Source organism: Anabrus simplex, chromosome 8 (genome assembly GCF_040414725.1).
Source record: "Anabrus simplex isolate iqAnaSimp1 chromosome 8, ASM4041472v1, whole genome shotgun sequence".
NCBI lineage: Eukaryota > Metazoa > Arthropoda > Insecta > Orthoptera > Tettigoniidae > Anabrus > Anabrus simplex.
In genome coordinates, this window is record NC_090272.1 from 226054621 (window position 1) to 226070206 (window position 15586).

Below are 15586 nucleotides of genomic sequence, written 5' to 3' on the forward strand. Positions count from 1 at the left end.
ATGCTACAATATGTTGGAAGTCACACAGAACAAATCAAACTGCTTTTCTTTGGATTTTTCCCAGTTCTCGAATCAAGTAATCCTGGTGAGGGTCCCATACACTGAAACCATACTCTAGTTGGGGTCATACCAGAGACTTATATGCCCTCTCCTTTTCATCCTTACTGCAACCTCTAAATACCTTCATAATCATGTGCAGAGATCCGTATCCTTTATTTACAATCATATTTATGTGATTACCCCAATGAAGATCATTCCTTATATTAACACCTAGGTGCTTACAGTGATTCCCACAAGGAACTATCAACCCGTCAACACAGTAGTTGAAACTGAGAGGACTTTTCCTACTTGTAAAACTCACAACCTGACTTTTAACCCCGTTTATCATCATACCATTGCCTACTGTCCATCTCACAACATTATCGAGGTCATTTTGCAGTTGCTCACAATCTTGTAACTTATTTATTAGTCTGTATAGAAGAAGATCATTCGCAAAAAGCCTTACCTCTGATTCTACTACTTGGGCCAGGTTATCCTGCTACGGTAATTGAGTAGACTGTACAGCCAGTAGGAGGTTGATGGGCAGAGAGTAGTACTTGTATCCCAGAGGGGGAGCTACAAAAGGCATCTGTTCTGCATGTTAGGCATGGCATCTTATAGACTTATGAACGTGCATTTGCAGACAGGTGGTGTACTCCCTGCAAGTCATAAGAGGCAATGGAAATGGGTGGTGGTGGTGATTATTGTTTTAAGAGGAAATGAAACTGGGCAACTATCCTCTATTAACACTAATAAGAGTAACCTTAAAGCTTTTCAGTCTGTTGAAAACTTGAATTATAACATATATAATACTGTAACATACATGGGAAAAAATACCCACTATTAAAAGAGAATGACATGTTTCATTCTACTACAGGAACATCCTCACATTGTATCAAATCATTTTAAATTATGCATACAGATGAATGTAAACAATATTTTACATTTATTGAACATAACTCAGTTTTGACCTGACACTTTGATGGACTGTATATTATGTTTCATTTTTAATTTTATGAATAAAGTACAGTGGAACCCTAGTAATCTGAGCCCCAAATATACAAAATTTCAGATAATCTGAGCAGAATATGTGACAGTGAAAGAAAAATTAAATGTAAACTGTATTTGGTTGGTGACCATGGGGCTCTTAGTTGAGTCCTGGCATTGTTTCCACTCTTGTGCCAGACTCCTCATTTTCATCTATCCTATTTGACCTCCCTTGGACAACTCTTGTTCATTTATAATCCTGACAGTATTAGAGCATTCAAGGCCTAGGGAGTCTTTCATTTTCATGCCTTTCATGGTATTTGCCTATTTTTTTTTTCCTTTTTGAAATTTCAGACCCTATCTTTTTCTCCCTCTGATTAGTGTTAATAGAGAGTGGTTGCCTAATTGTAATTTCCATAAGCTACAAACTATCTTTGTTGTTTTATAGGGTGTTTATTGGCTTAACTTTATTGCCCTAAGTTCCTCCATATTGGATTCTATATAATGGGTCCATAGATTAATCTGCTAAGAGTTCTATTTCTTGTTTTTGAAATCTTGCCCTATCTGTCACCATATTGAATTTTTTTTATTGATACCATGGAAACCACTATATAGATTTGCACTCCACTAGTTCTTTGCGGTACCCTACATACGAGAGCCATTCGTCGAACAGGCAATCTACGGAATATCTGTATCCTGTACTTCTGTCTGGAGCATGGCACTGTACGGATGTGAAACATGGACGATAACTAGTTCAGAAAAAAGAAAATAGAAGCTTTCAAAATGTGGTGTTGTAGAAGAATGTTGAAGGTGTGTACCATACCTCTGGAACGATGCTTCCATTTCCTGATCAAACATCCGACTAACTCAGGTGGGCAGAGAGTGGGTTAAGTTGTAGCGGGTAAGTCTAAAAGTCGAAGTTTAAAATTTATCTCTAAGTATCATGACAGGAATAATGGAGGTTTATCTCGAATGAGAAACACTAATACGGGATAAGATAGGTTTATTGTATAACAAAACTTGAACCATACTATAATTCACAAACTAAAAATCAAATAAAAACAGCTTGAAATTAGCATTGAAATTAAGTTAAATTCAACCCAGGAAAATATCGAAAACAAACATTAACAGCACAAAACAAATAAAATAAGAAAATGAAAATTTCAATAACAAAACGGAATACTGAAAGGTTTCATGATGAATCAACGTTATTGTCCAGTGTTTCTGTTCACATGGAGTAACACCATCAAGAGAATCACAATTTTACGGACGTTTACTTTCGGGAAGGTTGCCGCGATAAGCGCATCTAAACATGATCGAAATTTGGACATAGTGGGACATGACGGTATGAAATATGAAAAATACTAATGGCATTTCCCTATTCTATATGTACAATAATCAAAATAAGCTAAAATAATCAAAATATTTACACTGGATCAGGTGGGTAGAAAACGTACAACTACAATGACTCGACGTGAAGAGTGGTTCACCAAAAGATGTAGTCGGAACTAGATTAATCTTAATCAACAACTCAGCACACGGGCTGTTCCCCATTAATCAACAGGACAACAAACCAAAAATCACAAAATATCACATGAATACATAATCCTGTAAGAGAAATAAACAATATAATTCACTAAACACAAGGAAAGCAACGGGCAACAATCCCATTCATCTTGCAGCGTCGGTGCGCAGAGTAGCGCCCTTCGTCGATTACATATTTCCTGATTGGCAAACAGTTGAAAAGAATATTAAAACTCAAGACTACTCTTGGAAATTGGTCACTGTTTTGACAAGATTATATCACGGAAATTGTTCGTCGCTTCACAACTATGGTATTGCTTCGGCTGACCTTTATAGCTAGCTAATATTTCAACAACTGCTCGGAGATTCACATACAGAAAATGTACATATTGCCAGCATGCTACTATATTTCTCAGTACAGATTTAATAATCATTGGGCCTGACATTTACTTCACGGCAATTCTAATTCTCAATAATATTCCATAATACAATCACAGGCCTATTCTCGCTTCACATAATTCTCATAACAATTCCCGGCATGCACTCTGCCCGCATCATTAACTTCACATATCTTTCAGCATACACTAAATTTTCATGTATATCCTGTAATTTCATCAGCCTTTCATTACAAATCAGGGTTCGATTCCCTTTCTAATCATTGTTCAAAACAGTTTCCAACCCACATTAGAAGAACCTATTGTAATGAATGGTGCACATTCAGCTCCACACGTCTCACAGCACCTGTAATGCATGCAGCAAGCATCCTATCTGTCACTAATCTCTCTAAATAAATAAATAAAATTTAGTCTCAATGCTGCGAGTGTGGCAATCTAATCCTTCTATCTCTATCAAACAAAAACACAGAAATGACCTTAAGCTAGATAACATGCATAATTCACACCAATAAAATCAAAATAAGACCTATTATTTCCCTAAATATCCCATCTAACTAATTATAAAGTAAAAGAAAGAAAGAAAAAAAAGCATGCAAACCTGACCTGTCTGTACTTACAATAGTACAAATATGAAATAAACACATGCTGTCAGGCTGAAATTACACTAAAGAAAACCCCTAATCTAAGCCTCACTAGTATTAATCGTAATTCACAAAGCATGCCATTTAAACCAAAAACATGCATCTTATCTTGACAACTTCCAGGACATCTGCAGCGAATCACATCCCTGCTGTCATGAGAATCTATACCATGATCATCAGGGCTTCAACTCGTTGATCCATTCGTCTTTCTTCTATAGGCGATGCCATCTTCTTGAAGCTAGTTCCTGTATAATAGCAACACACAAGTTTCTGGTCAGTATTTCTTCACTGCTCTCTGTGCACGTTGCACTGAACAAACCCTCTGTCGGCTGAAATTACAAGCCAATGTGAATAAAGTAACATCAATAACACATTCACCATATACAGTAAATATTTGGGTTTAAATACTGTCACTATGAGCGGCTCGCGGATTGATTCGAATAGTGAAATGTGGCTGGCCCGAAAGTACAACACGGATAAGCATCTCTCGCTCGACCACCAGTCTGCGGCGAAAGTTACAGTTTGTTCCATTAGTACACGAACTTGTGACATAGCGCACTTGGCTAATTATGTCTGCACACAGTTTACATAACACTGTTCATAAGAAAAGAAATACACTGTCTTGGGTGGGCATGACCGTACAATGTTAAACTCCAGCCCACGTGGCAGCAATTACGCGTCCCGCGTACAATGATGTTCACTCTTTGACGACACACAAAGAAAGGAGAACGGAGCGATGTTCACCACTTGACCGCACACACAGAAAGAAGAACGCTCCCAACAGGTGGTGCGCTTAAGTAACTAAGCAGACAGCATTATGGCTAGGGGATTCCCTTGAGGTTCAAATGCTCAGCCAATCAGAACTATTGTTTCATACAATGTCTTTGTACTTCACTAAAATTAATGTCAGATGCACACATGATAACCAGATTATGGCTCAGACAATTATTATAATTTATTCCTGAACATTTCTGGCTCTCAGACCTGTGGAAAAGCCTCAAATAAACAGAACTGACCACTCTTTCTTGCTGAACACACCAGACGTAGAACCATGTTGGTCATCCTGTAATTTTTACTCTGCGTGGTCCAGTATTCATAATAGCCATGCCCTCGCTTTCTAATTGGCTTAACACACCTCATGGCCTAACGATCTCTACATGAGCTGGGCTATGCTGACTATGGGTAAAACAGAACATTTCCCACGGTCACTGGCAAGCTTCGCGAAGTATCACGCGACATTCTGTCTCCTGGACTTCCGGTCTCAACTGTAATCTGCCCTTCTAATGCCTGACTGCAGTCTATGTTTAAAATACTGTTTGATATGCCAAAAATATAATTTAATATCTCATATGAGCCATCAGAGTGCGGCGCAGGTGATATGGGTAAATCAAATCACATATGAAGAGATATTAAATCAAATCGCATATGAAGAGATACTGAATCAAATTAGTGAGAGGAGAATGAGTTGGCAAAATTTGACCAAAGAAGAGACAGAATGATAGGACACATCTTAAGCCACCCAGGACTTGTTCAGTTAGTTTTTGAGGGAAGTGTAGGCTGCAAAAACGGCAGGATTCAACTAACATATTCCCCTCCATTGTCTGCTCTAATTTATAACAATTTTTTAGAGAGGTGATTTGTAACATACTTATAATATTCAATAAATATTTCAGAGACTTCATATTTGTTTCTTAAAAGATAAACTACAAAAAATGGGTAAATTAATCAGTAAATGTTACAAAATACTCTTATCCATCCCATGTTTAAAGGTGTAGGTGGTCCATACACATCAGTATAAACAAGCTCTAAGGGCTTATTTGATTTTACTCTATATCTGTATCCTCTTACCATAATAAATAAATAAATAAATAAATAAAGAAAGAAATAAATAAATAAATAAATGAATGAATGAATGAATGAATGAATGAATAACATCTTGCATCTTGTATCTTGTCCTGTATCGGGGCAACTCTGAAAGGGGCATGTGGGTTTCATTCCTGATGTTATCAAGTCACGTGACTCCCAAGTTCTTATCTCACTCCGTGTGGTTTACAATGGAAACTCCACGAACCTACTACGCTGGCATAGCACGGGGAGAGGTGATACTCCACGTGGCGTGTCCCAAGTGGCTGATAGGTGGGTCCTAACCGGCTTGCCGGCGGACTTGAGGGAAATAAAATAGCTCTCACGGACCAAACACACAACCCCTTGTGGGTGGGGAACGCAGACGAAGAATACACCCACGGTATCCCCTGCATGTCGTAAGAGGTGACTAAAAGGGGCAACCAAGGGATGATTGTCTTAGAACCATGAAAATACTTATAATTAGTACCACCACGCGGGGAACACCATGCGCGTAGTACCACTATATTAGGTACTAAATAGGTTTGTGATTAGTAGCACACAGGAGCACCATGTGGTTGGCTTTTGCAGTACCTGTGTTTAGTACCACCATATGAGCAGGACCATGGGATGATAGCTATCATGGTTCTGCCTTGCCTATGATTAGTACCCACTATATGAGGAACACCACAGGATAGTGCAGGTCCCTGTTGTTAGTACTCTTATGTGATGAAAACCATAGGTTTGCGTTCCCTGTCAATTGCGCTGCAATGTGAGAAAAACCATAGGTCTGTATTATATTTCGAATTTCATAACCTGTGAGTAGGACCATCATGTTTGGAATACTACTGCTACTTTTGATTAGTACCGCAACATGACAAATACCATGGTTCTACTTTCCTAGCGATAAGTACCGTTATGAGGGGCCGATAACTTGGATTTTGGACCCCCTTTAGACTGCAAGCATCATCGATTCAGTGTTATGCTATAGCAGCAGTCCCTTGGTCAGTAATACTATTGTTTTATGTCAGTTTCTGTAAATGTAAGGCATTGCGGGTCACATCCACTGATTGTTTTAAATTCCTCTCCATCCATTCATTCTTCATCCTCACGTTTTGAATTCTGGTCACTAGAGGATTTTGGACTTTTAATATGTCATTTCATTTCGTCTCATTTCGTACCATTAGGGGCCGATGACCTCGATGTTAGGCCCCTTTAAACAACAAGCATGATCATGATGATGATGATGATGATGATGACCATGGAGACTTACTACACACACATATTCATACTTGACCAGACCACACTTAAGGGAAGGAAATACGTTACTGTTCTGGATAGTTCTACATGGGAGGGAAGTACTCAGCTGTTTTAGATAGTTCTAGATAGGACTAGAGGTATATTTAGCAATCACCTAGATAACATTCAACATACCTCAAAAACTGGAATGCTGTATTTACTAAATGGTACTTTAATTGACCTCCCATATGAACCATGTGACCTTGCTGTGGTGGGGAGACTTGCGCGTCCCAATGAAGCAGGTAGTCGAGCCGTACGTGCAACCATATTGGATGGGTGTCTGTCGAGAGAACAGACTAATGAATGGTTCATCGAAAGGAGGGTAGCAGCCTTTCCGAAGTTGCAAGGGTGGCAGTGTTTATGATTGACTGATGAAAATGAAAATGAAAACCTACAACCTGGTTTCCAGTCATTGAACGGGTCAGGGATGTAATGAATGAACCATATACATAGGCTATTTTTTAAATTAATGACTGATAAATGCTATGAAATGATAATAGAGAGTGTTGCTGGAATGAAAGATGACAGGGAAAACCGGAGTACCCAGAGAAAAATTTGTCTCGCCTCCACTTTGTCCAGCACAAACCTCACATGGAGTGACTGGGATTTGAACCATGGTATCCAGCGGTGAGAGGCCGACGCATTGCCGTCTGAGCCATGGAGGCTACGATTGACTGATATGGATTCGTAATAATACTTAACATGGCTTAGCTGTGTTGATACTACTACACGGCAAAAAGCAATGGGAAACTACTGCTGTAACTACCTCCCGAGGACATGCATCTCTCTCTGTATGAATAATGTGCTGATGATGGCTTCCTCCCGGGTAAGATATTCCGGAGGTAAAATAGTCCCCCATTCCGATCTCCAGGTGAGGACTACAAGAGAGGGGGGGGGGCAATCATCAGGAAGATGGATACTGACATTCTGCAAGTTAGAGCATGAAATGTTAGAAGTTTGAACCACTGTGGTAGGTTAGAGAATCTGAAAAGGGAGATGGATAGACTAAAGTTAGATGTAGTTGGTATAAGTGAAGTATGTTGGCAGGGAAAGCAGGATTTCTGGTCAGGCAGTTACAGAATTATCAACACAAAATCAAATAGGGGAAATGCAGGAGTAGGTTTAAGAATGAATAAGAAAATAGAGCAGCGGGTAAGCTACTATGGCCAGCATAGTGAAAGGATTATTGTGGTCAAGACAGACACCAAGCCAGTGCCCAACACAATAGTGCAGGTCTATATGCCTACTAGTTCACCAGATGATGAAGTAATTGAAAGAATATATAAAGAGATAAAAGATTTAATACAGTATGTAAAAAGTGATGAGAATCTAATTGTGATGGGAGACTGGAATGCAGTGGTAGGCCAAGGAAGAGAAGGTAATACAGTTGGAGAATTCAGATTGGGACAAAGGAATGAAAGCGGAAGTCGGCTGGTTGAATTCTGCACTGATCACAATTTAATCCTGGCTAACACTTGGTTCAAATGCCACAAACAACAGCTGTATACAGGGTCGAAACCTGGTGACACTAGAAGGTATCAAATAGACTTATTTATGATTAGGCAGAGATTTAGAAACCAGGTGCTGGTTTGCAGGACTTTCCCAGGAGCAGACGTGGACTCTGGCCACAACCTGTTGTTCATGAAATGCCATCTGAAATTGAAGAAAGGAAGGAATGCCAGGAGATGTGACTAGACAAATTGAAAGAAGATAGTGTGAGGGATTGTTTCAAGGAACATGTACCACAGGAACTAAATGAAAAGGCTGAAGGAAACACAGTAGAGGAAGAATGTACAGTCATGAAGAATGAGATCAGTAAGGCTGCTGAAGAAAAGTTATGAAGAAAGGAAAGATCGCCCAAGAAACAATGGGTAACTCAAGAGATACTAGACCTGATTGATGAACAACGAAAGTACAAGAATACAAAAAATGAGGAGGGCAGAAAAGAATACAGGCAAATAAAGAATGAAGTAGATAGAAAGTGCAGGACAGCTAAGGAAAAATGGCTAAAAGAGAAGTGCAAGGATGTTGAAGGTTGTATGGCCCTAGAAAAAGTAGATGCTGCATGCAGGAAAATCAAGGAAACCATTGGAGAAAGGAAAAGTAGGTGTTTGAATATTAAAAGATCAGATGGAAAACCACTTCTAGGGAAGAAGACAAGTCCGAAAGATGGCAGAAACATATCTCACACTTGTATCACGGTAAAGAAGTAGATGATAGTGTTCTGGAACAAGAATAGGCTGTTGATTCTAATGACAAGTCACTGGAAATTGATTACATACCCTAAGAATTACTGTCTTAGGAGAAACCAGCATGGAGAGGTTATTCTGTTTAGTGTGTAAGATGTATGATACAGGAGAAGTGCCGTATGATTTTCGGCAGAATGTTGTTATACGTATTCCCAAGAAAGCCGGTGCTGACAAGTGTGAAAACTACCGCACCATTAGTTTAGTATCTCATGCCTGCAAAATTTTAACATGTATTATTTACAGAAGAATGGAAAGACAAGTTGAAACTGAGTTGGGAGAAGATCAGTTTGGCTTCAGAAGAAATGTGGAAACACATGAAGCAATCCTGACTTTGTCTGATCTTAGAGGACCGAATTAAGAAAGACAAGCCCACATACATGGTGTTCGTAGATCTAGAAAAGGTATTCAATAATGTTGGTTGGACCAAGCTGTTTGAGAATCTGAAGCTGATCGGGATCAGATACCGAGAAAGAATTATCTACAATCTATACAAAAATCAGTCTGCACTGATAAGAATCGAGGGCTTTGAAAAAAGAGGCAGCAGTCCAGAAAGGAGTGTAACAAGGGTGCAGTTTGTCCCCTCTCCTTTTCAGTGTTTACATAGAACAGGCAATATAGGAAATCAAAGAGAAATTTAAAGGGTATCAAAGTTCAAGGAGAGGAAATCAAAACCCTGAGATTTGCCGATGATATGGACAGAGTCTTGGGGGAGGAATACAAGTTGAAAATAAATAAGTCCAAAACAAAAGTAATGGAGTGCGGTCAAACAAGGTCAGGTTATGCAAGAAATATTAGATTAGGAAATGAAGTTTTAAAGGAAGTAGATGACTATTGTTATTTGGGTAGTAAAATAACAAATGATGGCAGAAGTAACGAAGCCATAAAATGCAGACTAGCACAAGCAAAGAAGGCCTTTCTTAAGAAAATAAATTTGTTCACCTTGAACATTGATATAGGCATTAGAAAGATGTTTCTGGAGACTTTCGTCTGGAGCATGGCATTGTATGGAAGTGAAACATGGTCGATAACTAGCTCAGAAAGAAAGACAATAGAAGCTTTTGAAATGTGGTGTTACAAAAGAATTCTGAAGGTGAGATGGGTAGATAGAATCATGAATGAAGAGATGCTAAATTGAATTGGTGAGAAGAGACTGATTTGGCTAAATTTGACCAGAAGAAGAGATAGAATGATAGGGCACTTCTTAAGACACCCAGGTCTTGTACAGTTGATTTTTGAGGGAAGTGTAGGTGGTAAGAACGGTAGGGGTAGACCGAGGTATGAATATGACAAGCAGATTAGAGCAGATATAGGATGTAGTAGTTATGTAGATATAAAAAGTTTAGTACAGGATTGGGTGGCATGGAGAGCTGTATCTAACCAGTCTATGGTTGAAACTGAGTTGGGAGAAGATCAGTTTGGCTTCTGAAGAAACATGGGAACACATGGAGCAATCCTGACTTTACCTCTGATCTTAGAGGACCGAATTAAGAAAGACAAGCCCACGTACATGGCATTCGTAGATCTAGAAAAGGCGTTCGATAATACTGATTGGACCAGGCTGTTTGAGATTCTGAAGCTGATTGGGATACAAAAATCAGTCTGCAGTGATAAGAATTGAGGGCTTTGAAAAAGAGGCAGCAATCCAGAAAGGAGTGAGGCAAGGGTGCAGTTTGTCCCCTCTCCTTTTCAATGTTTACATAGAACAGGCAATAAAGGAAATCAAAGAGGAATTTGGAAAGGGTATCAAAGTTCAAGGAGAGGAAATCACAACCCTGAGATTTGCCGATGATATTGTTATTTTGTCTGAGACTGCAGAAGATCTGGAGAAATTGATGAATGGTATGGAAAGTCCAAAACAAATGTAATGGAGTGCATTCGAACAAAGTCAGGTTATGCAGGAAATATTAGATTAGGAATTTTAATTGAACAAGTGGTAGGGTTTTAATATTGAACCATTTTTCTCAAGAAAGAAAATTAATATATATTTTAGACAAGAACAAGAAATAGAACTGTTGAGATTTTAATGTGTTTTCTTTTTAATGTAGATATTTTATTTTAATGAGTCTGATTTATTTTGAGATTTTATGTACTGTACATTTAAGTAAGGGATTTTGACATGTTGTTATCGCTGAAGAAGAGAATAGATCTATTTCTTAAAACATGTATGATGGTAGTATGAATTAAATAAGTAGTAAGCAGTATATACTACTGTAATTGTATAATCAATTGTATTGACAAGTGGACCCTTATTAGCCCTGTTTCTCACAGGTTGATGAATCTTTATAGCCAATACGAATCTAGTAAGAACTGAAAATAATCAAGTTCATTAATCCTGGACTGATATATGCATTCCACTCTTATTCTCTAATTTATGTTCATCAAAGAGTGCATTGCAGCCTAAAACTACAGTACGGTACTTCTCTTTCTAGCATCCCATGATCACCAACTTCCAGCATGAGCATTGCCTATCATAATAAGATTTTCACTTTTTGGAACTAATTTGTTTCTTTCTTAATTGTTTAGGTAAATGCTTAAAAGCAATACTATCAAAACTCTAAGATTACATAAATTGTGTTTTCTACCTTCCCAAAATTCACTATCGGTTTTGTTACATGATGCAGTTGGGCTTCTATCCATAAACAGGCTGGGCAATAAATTGCCTCTTCTCACATTTCTTTAGGTAACTCAGATTCAGTCAACAGAGTACTAGCCTTTTCTATTAAGATTCTATTCAATCTTTCTGATACAGGATTAATTTCAAGATTGTATAGAGCAGTGTATTCAATTTTATTCCCTTCCTATGGTAAAAGTTTATATATTGTTATTAGAGAGGTGATTTGTAACATACTTATAATATTCAATAAATATTTCATTGACTTCATATTTGTTTAAAGATAAACCACAGCAAAATGGGTAAAATCATCAGTAAGTATTACAAAATACTCATATCCATCCCATGTTTAAAGGTGTAGTTGGTCCATACTGATCAGTATGAACAAGCTGTTTTCTTTTTTCTAGTTGCTTTACGTCGCACTGACAAAGAACAAGCTCTAAGGGCTTATTTGATTTTACTCTTTTACCATTAAAAGGCTGCCTGGACATTTTTCCAAGACTGCAGTTTTCATAATGAAGTGCCTTTGCTGGTGAGACCTAGTGTTCACAGTGCACATTTTTCTGGTATAGGCTATAGCAGTTTTGTTACTTTCATTGATTTGTCTCAGTCTTATCCTTGGCTTTGACAATATGAAAATGACTGAGGTATGAGCGATGCTAGTAACGCCATTCCTTATGCAGCCAGTCCCTGCTATGAATGGGGTGAAAATGTTGATCATAGGGTCAGTTGGTGCATGAATTTCAGTGGGCTTGGCAGCCTGATATGTAATAGCAACTTCTGGTTCAGTGAGGAAAGCAACAGCAAATGATCTCATTCCTCATCTCCCAAGTACACCTTTTCAGTGATGCATAGGTCATCTGTGACAGGTAATAGTGAAGCTGTTGAGGATCCAACCAGCCTTTGGGCTGAGGACGTACATATACACACACACACGCACGCACACACATTTTTAAAGGTAACATTTTCTAAGTTATCTAATTCAGTAAGTAAATCTTCTTTGCCAAAGTACTGTATTTATACTTTCGTAACTCAAGTGACCTAACCTTTGATGCCATCTTCTTCATTAACATTGCAATTCTTCCAAGAATTACGATAGTAACTGTAACTGGTTTCCAGTGGTTATACAATACATAGTTAAGAAAAGAGGAAAAACAATCAAATTACATGGCACTTTAAATCCTTAACACACCATAAACATCAGATGAACTACACCAATACGCACGAATAAATATCAGGTTGGGCAACATGACGACTATAGTAATGGAATGTGGAGCGGGTCTGGGAAACCTACCAGGGGCATTAGGATACGATGGTTGCGGGTTTCCAGAAAAATCAACTGTGATCCATTGATTTGAGATATTATTTTCCATAATATACATTACAAGGTAAGATTCTAACAAAATTCATCTATCCAAACAATCCAGTTACACCATTTCCAAAATACAAATTAGATGTACTTAGCCAAGAGCTTTGCTATTAGGTCAAGAGGTAAACTAGAGATATCTTAACATAATGCAACTTTTACAATACAATTTTGAGAGTAAGAGGAAACACAGGATACAAATACAATATAAAATGAAAGTTAACCGTGCTTTCTAATACACCTGAGAAATTGAATGGCGAGTCTGGGCGAGTAGGGCAAACTCCTATGTGAAAAAACAAGTGAACATTAAATGTAAATTAAAGCGTAACTGAAATCAACAGTACTTACCCCAAGGTAGCCCATCTCGGGAGCGAGGATTCACCAATGTTCATCTAATTGCTGGACTGACGAGAGAACGAAAGACCACGAAATCTTGCCTCGCTCTCTTAAAGAGGCAAAGCTGGCCCCAGTGTGATTACCGAGTGATCAATCAGAGCACAGGAGCCTCCCTATCGCCACCCAGATCCACCAATCAAAACTCTTTATCAAGTTGCGAAGTTTTCACGATATTCCAGAACATAGGCAGACATTAATCACAAAATTTCCATCTTCCAGAATTAGTAAAGACATGCTTCTAGAATCAACAGGGGCCAACACATCCTGTTCCAAAAGTCTGCATCACAACCTTTCCAGAACACAGAACAATAATAATTTACAATCTAGTAGTTACTTAAGTAGATAAAGGGAATACAAACAAAACATTCCACAATAGTATTCTACACCATACAGGCTAGGTAAGTAAAGGGAATACAAATAAAATATTCAACAAGCACATTCCACATCATACAGTAAACATTCCTTAAAAGAGACTCTGCACAGGTCTCAGTAACCATCAGACTTATCAACCTTAAAAAGCAAAAGTCTTTCTAATTCTTACATCAATGTTCGAAGTGAGTAAATTTCTTTTAAGAAAGGCCTTCCTTGCTTTTGTTAGTCTGCATTTTATGTTCTCCTTACTTCTGCCATCATCAGTTATTCTAATACCAAAGTGACAATATCCATCTACTTTCTTTCCTATTCTGATAGGTACCTATTTCCTGCATCACCTGACTTCGTTCGACTGCATGCCATTGCTTTTGTTTGGATCTTATTTATTTTTATCTTGTACTCCTTCTCCAAGACTGTGTCCATACCATTCAGCAGTTTCTCCAGACTTTCTGCAGACTTAGATAGAATAACAATATCATCAGCAAATCTCAGAGTTTTGATTTCTTCTCCGTGGATAGAAATTTATTTTTCCAAATTCCTCTTTGATTACCTTTATTGCCTGTTCTATGTAATCATTGAAAAGGAGAGGGGACAAACTGCATCTTTACCTCACTCCTTTCTGGATGACTGATTTTTGTACAGATCGTAGATAATTCTTCTTTCTCTGTATCTGATCCCAATCACTTTCAAAATCTAAAATAGCTTGGTCCAATCAAGATTATCGAATGCCTTTTGCTAGATCTACGAATGCCATGAACGTAGGCTTGTCTTTCTTAATTCGATCCTCTGAAATCAGACATACAGTCATGGTAGTTCCATGTGCTCCTACATTTCTTTTACAGCCAAACTGATCTTCTGTGAACTCATCTTCATTTTGTCTTTCCATTCTTCTGTAAATAATGTGTGTTGAAATTTTACAAGCATGAGATACTAAACTAATGGTGTGATAGTTTTCACACTTGTCAGCACCAGTTTTCTTGGGAATACGTATAACAAGGTATGTCATCAATGCCAGGTGCCAAGTACCAAGGTCTCCCAAAGCTGTGTCGAATTCTGACCTCGAAATTGGGTTTACCATTTCATCAGCATCAACAGCTTCTTTTTGTTATGGACCCTCAGCATCTACTTCTTCCCTTTCATACAATTTCATACAATTGTTTTATATGTTCCTGCCATCTTTCTGCCTTGTCTTCTTTCCCTAGAAGTGGTTTTCCATTTGAGCACATGAAACTATCATTACTGTACATCTGATCTCAGAAGATCGAATTAAGAAAGACAAGCCTGTGTTCAGTAATGTTGATTGGACCAAGCTATTTGAGATTCTGAAGGTGATCAGGATCAGATACAGAGAAAGAAGAATTATCTACAATATTTTACTTTCTCCAAAGGTCCCCTTGATTTTTCTGCATGCAGTATGTACCTTTCCTACAACCGTACTACCTTCAAAATCCTTGTACTTCTCTTTCATCCATTCTTCCTTATCTGACCTGCACTTTCTGTCTACTTCATTCCTTAATCGCCTGTATTCTTTCTGCTCTCCTCATTTTTTGCACTCTAGCATTTTTGCTATTCATTAGTCAGATCTAATACCTCCTGACTTATCCACTGATGCTTGATCTTATCTTTCTTCCTAACTTTTCTTCATCAGCCGTACCGATCTTCTTCACGTCTGTCCACTCTTCACTATTATGTTTCCTTCGGCATTTTAATTTAGTCCTTATGCAACAGGTTCCTTGAAACAATCCCTCATACTCTTTTCTTTCAACTTATCTATATCTCACTCTCTTGCATTCCATCCTTTCTTCAATTTTCTCAACTTCAAATTACATTTCGTGACCACCAAATTGTGGCCAGAGTCCACATCT